The sequence below is a fragment of the Orbicella franksi genome, chromosome 12 (assembly GCF_964199315.1).
Source record: "Orbicella franksi chromosome 12, jaOrbFran1.1, whole genome shotgun sequence".
Lineage (NCBI taxonomy): Eukaryota > Metazoa > Cnidaria > Anthozoa > Scleractinia > Merulinidae > Orbicella > Orbicella franksi.
In genome coordinates, this window is record NC_138156.1 from 899,753 (window position 1) to 909,460 (window position 9,708).

A 9,708-nucleotide genomic window follows, 5' to 3' on the forward strand; every position below is an offset into this window, starting at 1 on the left:
GGGACTAGAAAATATTTCCCAAGTTCCGCCAGATCGAGCCGAAGTTGGTCAAAGTCACGATGCGCGTAAGGCGCTCTCGGTTAGTCTTTCAGTCTTAAAGTGAAGTTGGGCTATAGTTCGGCCAAGAAGCTCGAAAGTGCGCGTTCAAAAAGTTTTGCTCTGTCCCTTTCACTGGAAACCAAGGCCGTCAGGAGTTAGTTCACAGTCCCCGGGACTGGAAAATATTCTCCAAGTTCCAGGAAATCGCGCCGAAGTTCATCAAAATCACCATGCGCGTAACGGGCTCTCGGCTATTCTTTCAGTCTTAAATTTAAGTAGGGCTATATTTCGGCCCTGAAGCTCGAAGGTGAGCGTTCAAAATGTTTTGCTGCGTTCATTAAATTGGAAACCAAGCTCATCGGGAGTTAGTTTAGCGTCCCCGGGACTTTAAATTATTCGCCAACTTCCGGAAAATCGAGCAAAAGTGACCCAAAATCACGATGCACGTAAGGCGGTCTCGGCTACTCTTTCAGTCTTAAAATTAAGGGGGGCTATATTTCCACCTAGAAGCTCGAGACCGGGCGTGCGCTAGTTTTACCTGTGTCCATTTCACTGACATCTTAGGCGATCAGGTGTTAGTTTAGAATCCTTGGGACTGGAAAATATTTCCCAAATTCTGGCAGATCGAGCCAAAGTTGCTCAAAATCACGATGCGTGTAAGGCGGTCTCGACGCCGAGCGTGCGCTCCTTTTGCCTGTGTACATATCACTGAAAACTAAGTTCATCATGAGTTAGCATAGAGTCCTCGGGACTGGAAAATATTCCCCGAATTCCGGCAAATCGAGCCAAAGATGCTCAAAATCAAGATGCGAGTAAGGCGGTCTCGGCTACTCTTTCACTCTGAAAATGAAGTGGGGCCATATTTCGGTTCTACAAGCTTGACACCGAGCGTGCGCTCCTTTTGCCTGTGTCCTTTTCACTAAGAACTAAGTCCATCAGGAGATAGTTTAGAGTGCTCGAGACTGGAAACTATCCTCCAAGTTTCGGCAAATTGAGCCATAGTTTCTTAAAATTACGATAAGCGTACGGCAGTTTCGTTTACTCTTTCAGTCTTAAAATGAAGTGGGGCTTTATTTCGACCTAGAAGCTCGACAGGGAGCGTGCGCTCCTGTTACCTGTGACCATTTTACTGAAAACTAAGGTTATCAGGAGTTAGCTTAGAGTTCCCGGGACTGGAAAATATCCCCCAACTTTTGGCCGATCGAGCCATAGTGGCTAAAAATTTCGATGCGCTTGAGGCGGTTTCGTTTACCCTTTCAGTCTTAAAATAAAGTGGGGCTACATTTCGGCCTACAACCTGGAAACCTAGCGTGCGTTCCTTTTACCTGTGTCCATTTCACTGAAAACCAAGGCAGTCAGGAGTTAGTTTAGAGCTTCCGGGACTGGAAAATATCCCCCAAACCCCGAGAAATCAAGCCGAAGTTGGACAAATTTACCATGCGCGTAAGGCGGTCTCGGCTACTCTTTCAGTCTTAAAGTGAGGTGGGGCTATATTTCGGCCCAGAAGCTCGAAAGTGAACGTTCAAAAAGTTTGGCTGTGTCCATTTCACTGAAAACCAAGGCCATCAGAAATTGTTTAGAGTGCCCGGGACTGCGAATTATTTCCCAAGTTCCGGCAAATCGAGCCGAAGTAACCCAAAATCACGATGCGCGTAAGGCAATCTCAGCTACTCTTTCAGTCTTAAAGTGAAGTAGGGCTATGCTTCGGCCCAGAAGCTCGAAAGTGAGCGTTCAAAAAGTTATCCTGTGTCCATTTCACTGCAAACCAAAGCCATCAGTAGTTAGTTTAGAGTTACTGGAACTAGAAAATATCCCCCAAGTTCCGCGAAATCGAGACGAAGTTGGTCAAAATCACGATGCGCGTAAGGCGGTCTCGGCTACTCTTTCAGTTTTAAAGTGAAGTGGGGCTATATTTCTCCCCAGAATTTCGAAAGTATGCCTTCAAAAAAATTGGCTGTGTCCATTTCACTACAAACCAAGGCCATCAGGAATTACTTTAGAGTCCTTGGGACTGGACTATATCCCCGAAGTTTCGGGAAATCTAGCCGAAGTTGGTCAAAACCACGATGCCCGTAAGACGGTCTCGGCTACTCTTTCAGTCTTAAACTGAAGTGGGGCTATATTTCGGCTCAGAAGCTCGAAGGGGAGCGTTCAAAAAGTTTTGCTCTCTCCATTTCAATGCAAACCAAGGCAATCAGGCGTTACTTTAGCGTCCCCGGTACCGGAAAATATCCCCCATTTCCCGGGAAATCCAGCCAAAGTTGGTCACAATCACGATAAGCGTAAGGCGGTCTCGGCTACTCTTTCATTCTTAAAGTGAACTGGGGCAATATTTCCGGCCACAAGCTTGAAAGTGAGCGTTCAGAAAGTTTTGCTGTGTCCAGTTCACTCCAAAGCAAGGCCGTCAGGAGTGACTTTAGAGTCCGCGGGACTGTAAAATATCCCCCAAGTTCCGGGAAATCGAGCGGAAGTTGGTGAAAATTACGATGCGCGTAAGCCAGTCTCGGCTACTCTTTCAATCTTAAAGTAAAGTGGAGCTATATTTCGGCCCAGAAGCTCGAAAGTGAGCGTTCAAAAAGTTTTGCTGTGTCCAGTTTACTGCAGACCAAGGACGTTGGGGGCCAGTTTAGAGTCCCCGGGAATGAAAAATATCCCCCAAGTTCCGGGAAATTTAGCCAAAGTTGGTCAAAATCACGACGCGCGCACGGCGGTCTCGGCTACTCTTTCAGTCTTAAAGTGAAGTGGGGCAATATTTCGGCCCAGAATCTCGAAACTGAGTGTTTAAAAAGTTTTGGTGTGTCAATTTCACAGCAAACCAAGACCATCAGGAGTTAGTTTAGAGACCCAGGGAGTGGAAAATATTCCCCAAATTCCGGGAAATTTAGCCGAAGTTTGTCAAAATCACCAGGGCGTAAGGCGGTCTTGGCTAATCTTTCAGTCTTAAAGTGAAGTGGGGCTATATTTCGCCCCAGAAGCTCGAAAGTGAGCGTTCAAAAAGTTTTCCTGTGTCGATTTCACTTCGAACCAGAGCCATCAGGAGTTAGTTTAGAGTCCCAGGGACTGGAAAATATCCCGTAAGTGCCGAAAAATCGAGACAAAGTTTGGCAAAATAAGGTGAAGCGAAGGTGAGCGTTCAAAATGTTTTCCTCTGTCCATTTCAATACAAACCAAGGCGATCAGGGGTTAGTTTAGAGTCCTCGGGACTGGAAAATACCCCCCAAGTTCCTAGAAATCGATCCGAAGTTGGTCAAAATCACGATGCGCGTAAGGCGGTCTCGGCTACTCTTTCAGTCTTAAAGTGAAGTGTGGCTATATTTCGGCAAAGAAGGTCGAAAGTGAGCGTTGAAAAAGTTATGCTGTGTCCAATTCACTGCAAAGCAAGGCAATCAGGTGTTACTTTAGAGTCCGCCAGATTTGAAAATATCCCCCATGTTCCGGGAAAGCGAACCTAAGCTGGTCAAAATCACGATGCGCGTAAGGCGGTCTCGGCTACTCTTAAAGTCTTAAAGTGAAGTGGGGCTATATTTGGGCCCAGAAGCTCGAAGGTGAGCGTTCAAAATGTTTTCCTATGTCCATTTCAATGCAAACCAAGGCCATCAGGAGTTAGTTTAGAGTCCCCGGGACTAAAAAAATATCCCCCTAGTTGCGGGAAATCGAGCCGAAGTTGGTCAAAATTTCGATGCGCGTAGGGCGCTCTCGCTTACTCTTTCACTCGTTAAGTGAAGTGGGGCTACATTTGGGCCAAGAACGTCGAAAGTGACGGTTCAAAAAGTTTTGCTGTGTCCATTTCAATGCGAACCAAGGCCATCAGGAGTTACTTTAGAGTCCGCGGGACTAAAAAATATTCCCCAAGTTCCGGGAAAGCGAGCCCAAGTTGGTCAAAATCACGATACACGTAAGGCGGACTCGGCTACTCTTTTAGTCTTAATGTAAAGTGGGGCTATATCTCGTCCCAGAAGCTCGAAAATGAGCGTTTAAAAAGCCTTGCGGTGTCCAGTTTACTGCAGTCCAAGGACGTCGGGCGTCAGTTTAGAGTCCCCGGGAATGGAAAATATTCCCCAAGTTCCGGGAAATTTAGCCGAAGTTGGTCAAAATCACGACGCGCGTACGCGCTCTCGGCTACTCTTTCAGTCTTAAAGTGAAGTGGGGCAATATTTCGGCCCAGAAGCTCGAAACTGAGTGTTTAAAAAGTTTTGCTGTCTCAATTTCACTGCAAACCAAGGCCATCAGGAGTTAGTATAGAGACCCAGGGAGTGGAAAATATCCCCCAAATTCCGGGAAATTTAGCCTAAGTTTGTTAAAATCACCATGGGCGTAAGACGGTCTTGGCTAATCTTTCAGTCTTAAAGTGAAGTGGGGCTATATTTCGCCCCAGAAGCTCGAAGGTGAGGGTTCAAAAACTTTTCCCTTGTCAAGTTCACTTCAAACCAAGGTGATCAGGAGTTAGTTTAGGGTACCCAGGACTGGAAAATATCCTCCAAGTTCCGGGATATCGATCCGAAGTTGGTCAAAATCACGATTCGCGAAACGCGGGTCGGCTATTGTTGCAGTCTTAAAGTGAAGTGGGGCTCTATTTCAGCCTAGAAGCTCGAAAGTGACCGTTTAAAAAGTTACGCTACGTGCATTTAACTGCAAAAAAAGGCCATCAGGAGTTATTTTAATGTCCCCCGGACTGGAAAATATCCCCCAAGTTCCGGGAAATCGAGCTGAACTTGGTCAAAATCACGATGTCTTTAAGGCGGTCTCGGCTATTCTTTCAGTCTTCAAGTGAACTGGGGCTATATTTTGGCGCAGAAGCTCGAAGATGAGCGTTCAAAAAAGTTGCTGTGTCCATTTCATTGCAAACCAAGGCCATCAGGAATTAGTTTAGAGTCCACAGAACTGGAAAATATTCCCTAAGTTCCGGCCAATCGAGCCGAAGTTGCTCAAAATCACGATGCGCGTAAGGCGGACTCGGCTCATCTTTCACTCCTCAAGTGAAGTGGGGCTATATTTCGGCCCAGAAGCTCGAAACCCTGCTTTCAAAAACTTTTGCTGTTTCAATTTCACTGCAAAACAAGGTCATCAGGACTTAGTTTATAGTCCCCGGGACTAGAAAATATCCCCCAAGTTCCGGGAAATCAAGCCGAAGATTGTCAAAATCACGATGCGCGTAAAGCGGTCTCGGCAACTCTTTAAGTCTTAAAGTGAAGTGGGGTTATATTTCGGCCCAGAAGGTCCGAAGTGAGCGTTCAAAAAGTTTTGCTGTGTCCATTTCACTGCAAAGCAAGGCCATCAGGAGTTAGTTTAGAGTCCCCGGGACTGGAAAATATCCCCCAAGTTCCGGAAAATCAAGCCAAAGTTGGTCAAAATCACGATGCGCGTTAGACGGTCTCGGCTACTCTTTCAGGCTTAAAGTGAAGTGGGACTATATTCGGCTCAGAAGCTTGAAGGTGAGCGTTTAAAATGTTTTCCTCTGTCCATTTCAATGCAAACCAGCGCGATCAGGAGTTAGTTTACAGTCCCCGGGACTGAAAAATATCCACAAGTTCCGGCAAATTGAGCCAAAGTTGCTCAAAATCACGATGCGCGTAAGGCCGTTTCGTCTATTTTTTCAGTCTTAAAATGAAGTGGGGCTATATTTCGACCTAGAAGCTCGGCACCGAGCGTCCGCTAATTTAATCTGTGTCGATTTCACTGAAAACTAAGGAAATCAGGAGTTAGTTTAGAGTCCCCGGGACTGAAAAATATTCCCTAAATTAAGGCAAATCGAGCCAAAGTTCCATAAAATCACGATGTGCGTAAGGCGCTCCCGGCTGCTCCTTCAGTCTTAAAATGAAGTGGGGCTATATTTCGACCTAGAAGCTCGACACCGAGCGTGTGCCCCTTTTACCTGTGTCCATTTTACTGAAAACCAAGGTCATCAGGAGTCAGTTTAGAGTCCCAAGTACTGGAAAATATCCCCCAAATTTGGGCAACTAGAGCCAAAGTTGGTGAAAATAATTATGCGCGTGAGGCGGTTTCGTCTACTCTTTCAGGCTTAAAATGTAGTGGGGCTATATTTCGGCCAAGAAGCTCGACACCGAGCGTGCGCTCTATTTACCTGTGTCCATTTCACGGAAAACTAAGGCCATCAGGAGTTAGTTTGGAGTCCCCAGGACTGGAAAATATCCCCCAAGTTTCGGCAAATCGTATCAGGGATACTCAAAATCACGATGCGCGTGAGAATGTCTCGGCTACTCTTTCAGTCTTAAAATAAAGCTGGCCTATATTTCGGCCTATAAGCTCGACACCGAGCGTGCGCTCCTTTTACCTCTGTCCGTTTCAATGGAAACTAAGGCCATCAGGAGTTAGTTTAGAGTTCCTTGAAGTGGAAAATATCCCCCAACTTCCGGCAAATCGAGCCAAAGTTTCTCAAAATCACGATGCGCGTAAGGTGGTCTAGGCTACTCTTTCAGTCTTAAAATGAGGCAAGGCTACATTTCGGGCTAGAAACTTGACACCGAGCGCACGCTCCTTTTACCTGTGTCCATTTCACTGAAAACTAAGGCAATCAGGAGTTAGTTTAGAGCTCCCAAAGCTGGAAACTATCCCCCAAGTTCCTGGAAATCGAGCCATAGACGCTCAAAATCACGATGCGCGTAAGGCGGTCTCGTCTACTCTTTCAGCCTTAAAATGAAATGGGCTATATTTCGGCCGAAAGGCTCGAAAGTGAGCGTTCAAAAAGTTTTCCTGTGTCCATTTCACTGCAAACCAAGCCCAAGAGGAAATACGTTAGAGTCCCCGGGACTGTAAAATATCCCCCAAGTTCCGGGAAATCAAGCGGAAGTTGGTCAAAATCACGTTGCGCGCAAGGCGGTCTCGGCCACTCTTTCAGTTTTAAAGTGAAGTAGGGCTATATTTCGACCCAGCAGCTCGAAAGTGAGCGTTCAAAAAGTTTTCCTGTGTCCATTGCTCGGCCAACCAAGGCAATCAGGAGTTAGTTTAGAGTCCCCGGGACTGGAAAATATATCCCCAGTTCCGGGAAATGGAGCCGAACTTGGTCAAAATCACGATGCGCTTAAGACGGTCTCGGCTACTCTTTAAGTCTCTAAGTAAAGTGGGGCTATGTGTTGGCCCAGAAGCTTTAAAGTGAGCCTTGAAAAAAATTTGCCGTTTCCATTTTACTGCAAACCAAGGCAATCAGGAGTTAGTTTAAAGTTCCCGGGTCTGGAAAATATCCCCCAAGTTCCTAAAAATCGACGCGCAGTTTGTAAAAATCACGATTCGCATAAGGCGGTCTCGGCTACTCTTTCAGTCTTAAAGTGAAGTGTGGCTATATTTTGGCCCAGAAGCTCGCACAAGAGCGTTAAAAAGGTTTTCTTGTGTCCATTTCACTGCAAAGCAAGGCCATCAGGAGTTAGTTTAGAGTCTCCGGGACTGGAAAATATCCCCCAAGTTTCCGAAAATCGAGCTTAAGTTAGTCAAAATTACGATGCGCGTAAGGCGGCCTCGGCTACTCTTTCAATCTTAAAATGAAGTGGGGCTAAACTTTTGGTTCCAGAAGCTGGAAAGTCAGCGTTCAAAAAGTTTTGCTGTTTCCATTTCACTCCAAACCAAGACAAGCAGGAGTTAGTTTAGAGTCCCCGGGACTGGAAAATATCCCCCAAGTTCCGGGAAATCAACCCGAAGTTTGTCAAAATCACCATGCGCGTAAGGCGGTCTCGGCTACCCTTTTAGTGTTAAAGTAAAGTGGGGCTATATTTTGGCCCAGAAGCTCGAAATTGAGCGTTCAAAAAGTTTTGCTGGGTCCATTTTACTGCAAACCAAGGCCATCAGGAATTAGCTTAGAGTCCTCAGAACTGGAATATATCCCCTAAGTTCCGGCAAATCGAGCCGAAGTTGCTCAAAATCAGGATGCGCGTAAGTCGGTCTCGGCTACTCTTTCAGTCTTCAAGTGAAGTGGGGCTCTATTTCGGTCCAGAACCTCGAAACTGTGCGTTCAAAAACTTGTGCTGTGTAAATTTCACTGCAAACCATGGCCATCAGGAGTTAGTTTAGAGTCCCCGGGACTGGAAAATATTCCCCAAGTTTCGGGAAATCGAGCAGAAGTTGATCAAAATCACGATACGCATAACGCGGTCTCGGCTACTGTTTCAGTCTTTAAGTGAAGTGTGGCTGTATTTCGGCCCGCAAGCTCGAAAGTGAGCGTTCAGAAAGTTTTCCTGTGTCTATTTCACTGCAAACTAAGGCCATCAGGCGTTAGTTTAGAGTACGCGGAAGTAGAAAATATCCCCCCAGTTCCGGGAAATCGAGCCCAAGTTGGTCAAAATCACGATGCGCGCAGGGCGGTCCCGGCTACTCTTTCAGTCTTAAAGTGAAGTTGCGTTATATTTCGGCCCAGAGGCTCGAAAGTGTGCATTCGAAAAGTTTTGCTGTGTCCATTTCACTGCAAAGCAAGGCCATCAGGAGTTAGTTTAGAGCTCTTGGGACTAGAAAATATTTCCCAAGTTCCGCCAGATCGAGCCGAAGTTGGTCAAAGTCACGATGCCTGTAGGGCGCTCTCGGTTAGTCTTTCAGTCTTAAAGTGAAGTTGGGCTATAGTTCGGCCAAGAAGCTCGAAAGTGCGCGTTCAAAAAGTTTTGCTCTCTCCATTTCAATGCAAACCAAGGCAATCAGGAGTTACTTTAGAGTCCCCGGTACCGGAAAATATCCCCCATTTCCCGGGAAATCCAGCCAAAGTTGGTCACAATCACGATAAGCGTAAGGCGGTCTCGGCTACTCTTTCATTCTTAAAGTGAACTGGGGCAATATTTCCGGCCACAAGCTTGAAAGTGAGCGTTCAGAAAGTTTTGCTGTGTCCATTGCACTCCAAAGCAAGGCTATCAGGAGTGACTTTAGAGTCCGCGGGACTGTAAAATATCCCCCAAGTTCCGGGAAATCGAGCCGAAGTTGGTCAAAATTACGATGCGCGTAAGCCGGTCTCGGCTACTCTTTCAATCTTAAAGTAAAGTGGAGCTATATTTCGGCCCAGAAGCTCGAAAGTGAGCGTTCAAAAAGTTTTGCTGTGTCCAGTTTACTGCAGACCAAGGACGTCGGGGGCCAGTTTAGAGTCCCCGGGAATGGAAAATATCCCCCAAGTTCCAGGAAATTTAGCCAAAGTTGGTCACAATCACGACGCGCGTACGGCGGTCTCGGCTACTCTTTCAGTCTTAAAGTGAAGTGGGGCAATATTTCGGCCCAGAAGCTCGAAACTGAGTGTTTAAAAAGTTTTGCTGTGACAATTTCACTGCAAACCAAGGCCATCAGGAGTTAGTTTAGAGACCCAGGGAGTGGAAAATATCCCCCAAATTCCGGGAAATTTAGCCGAAGTTTGTCAAAATCACCAGGGCGTAAGGCGGTCTTGGCTAATCTTTCAGTCTTAAAGTGAAGTGGGGCTATATTTCGCCCCAGAAGCTCGAAAGTGAGCGTTCAAAAAGTTTTCCTGTGTCAATTTCACTTCGAACCAAAGCCATCAGGAGTTAGTTTAGAGTCCCAGGGACTGGAAAATATCCCGTAAGTGCCGAAAAATCGAGACAAAGTTTGGCAAAATAAATAAGCGCGTAAGGCCGTCTCGGCTACTCTTTTAATGTGAAAATAAAGTGGGGCTCTATTTCGGCCCAGAAGCTCCAAAGTAAGGGTTCAAAAAAATTTGCTGTGTCCATTTCACTG